Below are 9057 nucleotides of genomic sequence, written 5' to 3' on the forward strand. Positions count from 1 at the left end.
ATGGCATCTCAGTAGAACAGTGGAAAAACATCAGTGACAGTGCTTCCTGAGAAAAGATTTTGAGTGGAGGATAAATATTAAGGGACAAAGTTACAAATAGTAATAAGGACTGTGAAGGGTGGTGACTGCTATACATTTTAAAAAGAACAGGTGAGCCATATGTGGGAAGAAATGCTTTGAGCATTGCTGTTATAGAGAATGGTCATTTCTTTGGCAGAACTAGTGATTGGTCCTGTTAAGGAGGCTTTTCTCCCCTATCTTTCCACCTAAAAAACACCATAGCACTGAGTAGCAAGGGTTTGTATTTCACTATAAGATGTATGATTCTGAAATTGAAAGCGTGGTGATAAAACCTGAAAGGGTATTACACAGATCACCAGGTTGGTCTTATTTGAATGCTGGGATCAGAACAGTCTATTGAATTATTTCTTCATTCAATGTATCTCTTTTAATAACTGTGGAAGATTGTATTTTTGTTCTTGATTATTCCCCACACTTCCCATAAGAGAATTTTATATCCTACATATTTACATGTGACTTGCAGTGCCTTCCTACAGGTGCAGACTTTCCCACTCTCTCAACGTTAGGTTTACCCATGTGATTTCCTTCAGCCAATGAAATGTGAGGCATAAGCCATGTGTACCATCTAAACAGGAGTTAAAGAGACATTGCGTGGCTTAGCTGTTGTACTCTTTTCCCTCTGTCACAGTAACAAATGTCTTTAATCGGTGTTACTCTGTCAACCTAGATTCTGAAATGAATACCCATCGAGCCAAGCTGCAGCTGACATGTACCAAGAGGGAGAAATAAACCTTTGTTGTCATAAACCACTGAGATTTGGGGGTGTTTCTTATTGCCACATAAACTAGCAAGAGCTCATTAATACAATAATCTTACAAATTAGCACAGGAGCCATCCACTCACAGTAGTTATCAAGCATACAATACACATATTCCAGATGAAGTGCCAGGGTCCAAATTGCTAAATAAAAACATGCCTCACAAAGAAATGTAATGATATTAATCTTAATTTTCCACCTAGGACTTTTTTTCACCTATTTGGTAGGTTGATAACAGGTTGTAGAGTATAATATTTCCAGCTTCTCCATGTTCATTAAAAAAGATCTCCATTGTACTCCATCAAATTAAGACTGTAATTAACCTAATACGTCTCCACATAAAAACCAACTTTTTCTGCTAACTTTTAAGGAAATTCTCACTTACATTCAAAGATTCCTAATTCCAGAGGTGAGAAAACAATTTGCATTTATGACTTTGAATAAACAATTCAGTTGACCTCCAACCTTCCCAACAGTTTCAAAAGCAAAATCATACATTAGAATACAACACAAAAGCACTAGGAGCCAGACAACATTCCATAGGTTTTAACAGCCAAGGAAACTCCAGACCATAATTAGTTCCTCTCTCAGTATTCTATCCTAAGAGCCTAAGAAATTTTTATCATTTCTAGGCTTGACATCTTTTAAGGCCAAATAATGTAGCCTCATTTATTTGTACTTTTATTTTTTGGAGGGAGGTATTCATATATTTGACATTTGAAAATCACTTTTCTTAACAACTATGGTAGTGGTTTCTAGACTTTGTCCTTAAGCACAAGCCATTCTTCCTACATGACATGACCCATAACATAAAAATTGAAAGTTCCACAGAATAGTGAGACTTTGCTGTCTTCTGATGGATAATATCAAAGTTGAAGGCTAAAAGACCTTTTGGTGGTACAGCTTGGGAAGATTCTCTTTCCTTAAGATCTTCAATATAGGCTTTCATACATTCTTGTTTCTTTTGAGACGGAGCCTTACTCTGTCACCTGGACTGGAGTATGGAGGCACAATCTCGGCTCCCTACAACCTTTGCCTTCTGGGTTCAAGTGATTCTCCTGCCTCAGCCTCCGGAGTAGCTGGGATTACAGGCACGTGTCGTCACGCCCCACTGATTTTTGTATTTTTAGTAGAGACGGGGTCTCACCATGTTGGCCAAGCTGGTCTCGAACTCCTGACCTCAAACGATCCGCCCACCTTGGCTTCCCAAAGTGCTGGGATTACAGGCGTTAACCACCGCACCCAGCCTCATAAATTCTTTATCAAGGCTCACGCTTGTATTTCTAACACTTTGGGAGGCCGAGGTGGGCGGATCCCTTGAGCCCAGGAGTTCAAGACTGGCCTGGCCAACATGGCAAAACCCTGTCTCTACTAAAAATACAAAAATTAGCTGGGTATGGTGATGCACACCTCTGGTCCCAACTACTCAGGAGGCTGAGGTGGAAGAATCACTTGAACTCAGGAGGTGGAGGTTGCAGTGAGCTGAGATCATGCCAGTGCACTCAAGCCTTGGTGACAGAGGAAGACTCTGTCAAAAAAAAAAAAGGGGGGGGGGGGGATTGTTTGTAAGGCTCACAAATTTTAAAGGTGTGGAGGAGTCACAAAGGGCAGTTGAAAGCTCCACTAAGTGGTCCCCATTGACGACTAACAAAGCGCACTTCTTCAGGTTAAGCAAGGGGTAAGGAAGGTAGGTCAACTTGCTTTTATACAAGAGAAAGCTCTGCAGCTCTCCCAGCCTGTCTCTATCTTGCGGCAGGTCAGTTAGGTTATTGTTGCTGATATCCAACCACTGCAAATAGACATCCTCAGGACACAGATTGGGACTGGAAAACTTGTTTGCTGAGATACCTACAAATGCAACTAGCTTCCAATTACTTAATTCAAAAGGCAGCTCTGTGAATTCTAGATTTCCAGAACAATTCAGTCCCTCTGGATTTCACAGTCTCCCAGCTCTGGAGGAATGCTCTTCAGATAGTTGAAACTCTCATTGAGTTATTTCAAGTTCTTCAAACAACTGATTTTAGCTGGAAAATGTGAGATTTGGTTCTTTGGCAGATCCTGAATTCTCATCGCTTGAAACAGCTCAATATATGTAGGAGTGATTTGGATCAGGGTGTCGCATACATGCCATTCTCTCAGGTGCGTCTGCTCCTTCAACAAATCTGGCAGCTCCATCCAGTGCTCCCCAGAAAGTCCAAACACAAATGCACTGCTCCATTTGCCTCTGTCCTTGGAAAGTGAACTCTGTCTTGTGAGAGCCTTCCTTTCTATCTTTTCCAGAAGCCGCATGCTGTGAATGTCTGTGAAGCCATTCTCCCAGCCAGTACTCAGCCTGGGAGATGACTTTCCTCCTGCACTTGGCCTCGAGGGGCCACCCCTCCTTTGTCTTTTCCAACGCATTCTTCTCAAGACGTTCTGCCTCCTTCTTCTGCCAAACTTGTGCTTCTTGACACAATTTTCCCACAAGGCTCTGACAACAGAATGTCAAATATGACCACTTTGTGTCCCATTTTGGGAGCATGAAATTACCTGTGGGGAATGCAGATCTTTTCGGTGGGTTCTGGTCCTTGGGTGAGATGGGTTTTTTTGTGGCTGAAAGGCTAGCACCCTGGAGTTCTGGGCTTTCCTCAGCCCAACCAATACCAACATCACCAGACTGAGGGCCTCGGTTCCCTTCTCTTTTCTTTCTTTTTTAGAGACAGGATCTTGCTCTGTCACCTAGGCTGGAGTACAGTGGTGCGATCATATCTCACTGCAGTCTCAAACTCCTGGCCTCAAGTGATCCTCCTGCCTTGGCCTCGCAAAACACTGGGATTACGGGTGTGAGCCACTGCACCTGGCCACTCAATTTTTAAAGAAAGAATTTATTTTAAATCCTGTATCTATGCAATATCCAAACAATTCATCAAATCAATGAAAATGTTAGGCAATTCAGTTGTTTGATGCAACGTTGGCACAAAGTGAGTCTCCAACTCCTGCCTTCAAGCGATCCTCCCACCTTGGCCCCCTAAAGCACTGGGATTATAGGTGTGAACCACTGTTCCTAGCTCTTTTTGTTTTCTTTAGGAACAAAGAAACAAAACAAACAAAAATGGCTTGGTTTTATAACTACCAAATTGGAAAATTGGCTTGGCCTCTAGGCCAGACAGGTGTTATAATACTTCTCCTGAGTTTAGTGTACTATTCAGTCACAGGTAGAGATCCTGGGGAATGCTGAACCCCCTTAGCCTCCCCTCCAAACAAACTAATGCTTTGTCCTATTGGTGTCTCACATTTTACTTCCATATATTCTGTAAACCTCATACTCTATTATTACTTTTGTTTAAACAATCATCTTTTTTATTTTGGGTTTTCTTTGCTTTTATTATTATTTTAAATGGACACATAGTAATTGTACATATTTATGAGGTTCAGTGTGATATTTAGATACATGTATATAATGTATAATGACCAGGTAATTGGCGTATCCATCACTTCAAATATCTATCATTTCTTTGTTTTGGGAACATTCAAAATCTGCTCTTGTAACTATTTGAAAATATACATAAATCATTGTTAATTATAGACTCCCTGTAGTGTTATAGAACACCAGGAATTATTTCTCCTACCTAGTTGTAATTTTACTTCTGTCAACCAACTTTTTCCTATCTTCCCCTCCCCACCTACCCATCTCTGCCTCTAGTAACCACTATTCTACTTTCTACCTCTAAGAGATCAACTTTGTAGCTTCCACATATGATGAAGAACACACAGTATTTATCTTTCTGTGTCTGGATTATTTCACTTAACCTAACGTCCTCCAAGTTCATTCAGGTTGCTGTGAATGACAGAATTCTTTAACTTGTTATGGCAGTATTCCATTGTGCATATATACCTACCTTTCTTTCTTTCTTCCTTCCTTCCTTCCTTCCTTCCTTCCTTCCTTCCTTCCTTCCTTCCTTCCTTCCTTCCTTTCTTTCTTTCTTTCTTTCTTTCTTTCTTTCTTTCTTTCTTTCTCTCTCTCTCTCTTTCGACAGAGTTTTGCTCTTGTTGCCCAGGCTGGAGTGCAGTGGTCCGATTTCGGCTCACCGAAGACTTCGCCTCCCAGATTCAAGTGATTCTCCTGCCTCAGGCTCCGAGCAGCTGGGAATACAGGCATCCACCATCATGTGCAGCTAATTTTTTGTATTTTTAGTAGAGATGGCCAGGCTGCTCTTGAACTCCTGACCTCAGGTGATCCACCTGCCTCAGCCTCCCAAAGTGCTAGGATTACAGGCATGAGCCACCGCCCCGGCCCTATGCCATGCTTTATTTATTTTTATTTTTATATGAGACGGACTTTCACCCTGTCACCAGGCTGGAGTGCCATGGCCCAATCTCGGCCCACTGCAACCTTCATCTCCCAGGTTTAAGTGATTCTCCAGCTTCAGCCTCCTGAGTAGCTGGGATTACAGGCACCTGCCACCATGGCTGGCTAATTCTGCATTTCTAGTAGAGATGGGGCTTCTCCATGTTGGTCGGGCTGATCTCGAACTCCTGACCTAAGGTGGTCTGCCCGCCTCAGCCTCCCAAAGTGCTGGGATTACAGGCGTGAGCCACTGTGCCCCACCTGTACCATGCTTTCTTTATCCATTCATCTGTTGATGGGTATCTAGGTGGATTCCATGTCTTAACCGTTGTGAATACTGTTGCAGTAAAACATGGGAGTGCAGATACCTCTCTGACATATCAATGTCCTTTCCTTTGGATATATACCTAGATGTGGGATTGCTGGATCATATGGATCATATATGGTAGTTCTATTTTTAGGGATTTTTGTTTTGTTTTGTTTTGTTTTGTTTTTGTTTTTGAGACGGCGTCTCACTCTGTTGCCCAGGCTGGAGTGCAGTGGCGCGATCTTGGCGCACTGCACCCTCTGCCTCCTGGGTTCAAGCGATTCTCCTGCCTCAGCCTCCTGGGTAGCTGGAATCACAGGCATCCACCACCACGCCTGGCTAATTTTTTGTATTTTTAGTAGAGATGAGATTTCACCATTTTGACCAGGTTGGTCTGGAACTCCTGACTTCAAGTGATCCACCTGCCTCGGCCTCTCAAACTTCTGGGATTACAGGCATGAACCACTGTGCCTGGCCTACTGTTAGTTTTTTGAGGAACCTACATAATATTTCCCATAATGACTGCTAATTTATATGGCTACCAACAGGGCATAAGAGTTCTCCTTTCTCGGCCGGGCGCGGTGGCTCAAGCCTGTAATCCCAGCACTTTGGGAGGCCAAGACGGGCGGATCACAAGGTCAGGAGATCGAGACCATCCTGGCTAACACGGTGAAACCCCGTCTCTACTAAAAATACAAAAAAAAAAAAACTAGCCGGGCGAGGTGGCGGGCGCCTGTAGTCCCAGCTACTCCGGAGGCTGAGGCAGGAGAATGGTGTAAACCCTGGAGGCGGAGCTTGCAGTGAGCTGAGATCCGGCCACTGCACTCCAGCCTGGGAGACAGAGCCAGACTCCGTCTCAAAAAAAAAAAAGAGTTCTCCTTTCTCGCTGGGCGCGGTGGCTCACGCCTGTAATCACAGAACTTTGGGAGGCCAAGGCGGGTGGATCACAAGGTCAGAAGATCGAGACCATCCTGGCTAATACAGTGAAACCCCGTCTCTACTAAAAATACCAAAAAAATTAGCCGGGCATTGTGGTGGGCGCCTGTAGTCCCAGCTACTCGGGACGCTGAGGCAGGAGAATGGCATGAACCCAGGAGGTGGAGCTTGCAGTGAGCTGAGATGGCGCCACTGCACTCCAGCCTGGGCGACAGAGCGAGACTTAGTCTGAAAAAAAAAAAAAAAAAAAAGGTGAGGTGTCCTTTCTCCACCTCCTTACAAGCATTTGTCAGGTATTTTTTTTTGTTTTTGTGTTTTTGTTTTTAATAATAGCCTTTCCAACTGGGGTGAGAGAACTTACTTTGGTTTTGATTTGCATTTCTCTGATGATTAGTAATGTTGAACACTTTTTCATATACCTGTGGGCCATTCGTATATCTTCTTGTATGAGATATATCAATTCAACTCATTTGCCTATTTTTAAATTTTTGTTGTTGTTGTTGTTGTTGTTGCTGTTAAGTTGTTTGAGTTCCTTGTATAGTCTGGCTATTAATCCCTGGTTGGATAAATAGTTTGCAAATATTTTCTGCCATTCTGTAAGTTGTCTCTTCACTCTGTTCATTGTTTTCTTTGCTGTGCAGAAGCTTTTTCATTTGATAGAATTCCATTTGTCTGTTTTGGCCTTTATTGCCTATACTTACGAGGATTTTTCCATAAAAATCTTTGAGCAGGCCAATGTCCTGAAACATTTCTCCTATCTTTATAGTTTTTGGTCTTACATTTAAATCTTTTTTTTTTTTTGGAAACAGAGTTCCACTCTTGTTGCCCAGGCTGGATTGTAGTTGCAATGGCGTGATCTCGGCTCGCTGCAACCTCTGCCTCCTGAATTTGAGCAATTCTCCTGACTCAGCCTCCTGTGTAGCTGGCATTACAGGCGCCCACCACCATGCCCGGCTAATTTTTTTGTATTTTTAGTACAGACAGGGTTTCACCATGTTGGTCAGGCTGGTCTTGAACTCCTGTCCTCAAGTGATCCACCTGCCTCGGCCTCCCAAAGTTCTGGGATTACAAACATGAGCCACTGCGCCCAGCCTACATTTAAATCTTTAATCCATTTTGAGGTTTGTTTGTTTGGGTATTTTTTGAGATGGAGTTTCGTTATTTTTGCCCAGGCTGGAGTGCAATGGCATGGTCTTGACTCACTGCAACCTCTGCCTCCTGGATTCAAGTAATTCTCCTGCCTCAGCCTCCTGAGTAGCTGGGATTCCAGGCAGGTGCCACATGCCTGGCTAATTTTGTATTTTTAGTAGAGATGGGGTTTCTCCATGTTGGTGAGGGTGGTCTTGAACTCCTGACTTCAGATGATCCACCCACCTCGGCCTCCCAAAGTGCTGGGATTATAGGCGTGAGCCACCGTGCCTGGCATTTTTTTTTTTTTAAATATGGTGAGAGACAGGGGTCTAGTTTTATTTTTTCACATACAAATACTCAGTTTTCCAGCACCATTTATTGAAAAGACTGCCCCTTCCGCAATAAATGTTCTTGGCATCTTTGTTGAAAATAAGCTAACTGCAAATATGTGGATTTATTTTTGGGCTCTCTATTCTGTCCCGTTCATCTGTGTGCCTGTTTTTGTGCCAGTGCCATGCTGTTTTGTTACTATAGCTCTGTAATATAATTTGAAGTCCAGTAGTGTGATGCCTCCAATTTTGTTCTTTTTGCTCACAATTGCTTTGGCCATTCAGGGCTTTTTGTGGTTCCATAGAAATTTTAAGATTGTTGTTTTTCTATTTCTGTGAAGAGTGTCATTAATATTTTGATAGGGATGGTATTAAATCTGCAGATCACTTTTAGTAGTATGGTCATTTTCACAATATTCTTCCAAGAATATTGGAAACATGAATATGGGATATCTTTCCATTTTTGAGTGTGTCCTTTTCAATTTCTTTCATCAGTGTTTTATAGTTTTCCTGTAGTTTATAGAGAAAGATCTTTAGCTTTCACCTTCTTTGTTAAATTTATTCCTCTGAATTTTTTTGGTAGCTATTATAAATTAGATTGCTTTCTTGATTCCTTCTGCTTGCTCATTGTTGATGTATAAAAGTGCTACTGATTTTTGTATGTTGATTTTGTATCCTGCAACGTTACTAAATTTTTTTTTTATCAATTCTAAGAGTTTTTGGTGGAACTTTTATGGTTTTCTATATATAAGACCATGTCATTTGCAACAGGGACAATTTGACTTTGACATTCTCCTTCCCAACTTGGATGCCCTTCATTTCTGATTGCTCTAGCTAAGCAATTATCTTCTTTTTTTCTTTTCTTTTCTTTTTTGCTTTTTTTTTGAGGTGGAATCTCACTCTGTTGCTCAAGCTGGAGTGCAACGGCGCAATCTCGGCTCACTGCAAGCTCCGCCTCCTGGGTTCAAGTGATTCTCCTGCCTCAGCCTCCTGAGTAGCTGGGACTACAGGTGAGTGCCACCAGGCCCAGCTAATTTTTTGTATTTTTAGCACAGATGTGGTTTCACCGTGTTAGCCAGGATGGTCTCGAACTCCTGACCTCATGATCCACCTGCCTCAGCCTCCCAGAGTGCTGGGATTACAGGTGTGAGCCACTGTGCCCAGCTTATCTTTTTTAAATATTGAAATA

At 42.5% G+C, this 9057-nt stretch overlaps 1 pseudogene; it reads right to left on the reverse strand.

Moving 5' to 3' along the window:
• Window positions 1-1704: 1704 nt before the first annotated feature.
• Window positions 1705-3348, reverse strand: LOC111522137 (annotated as a pseudogene).
• Between the last annotated feature and the right edge of the window lie 5709 nt (window positions 3349-9057).

The sequence above is a fragment of the Piliocolobus tephrosceles genome, chromosome 11 (assembly GCF_002776525.5).
Source record: "Piliocolobus tephrosceles isolate RC106 chromosome 11, ASM277652v3, whole genome shotgun sequence".
Classification (NCBI taxonomy): domain Eukaryota; kingdom Metazoa; phylum Chordata; class Mammalia; order Primates; family Cercopithecidae; genus Piliocolobus; species Piliocolobus tephrosceles.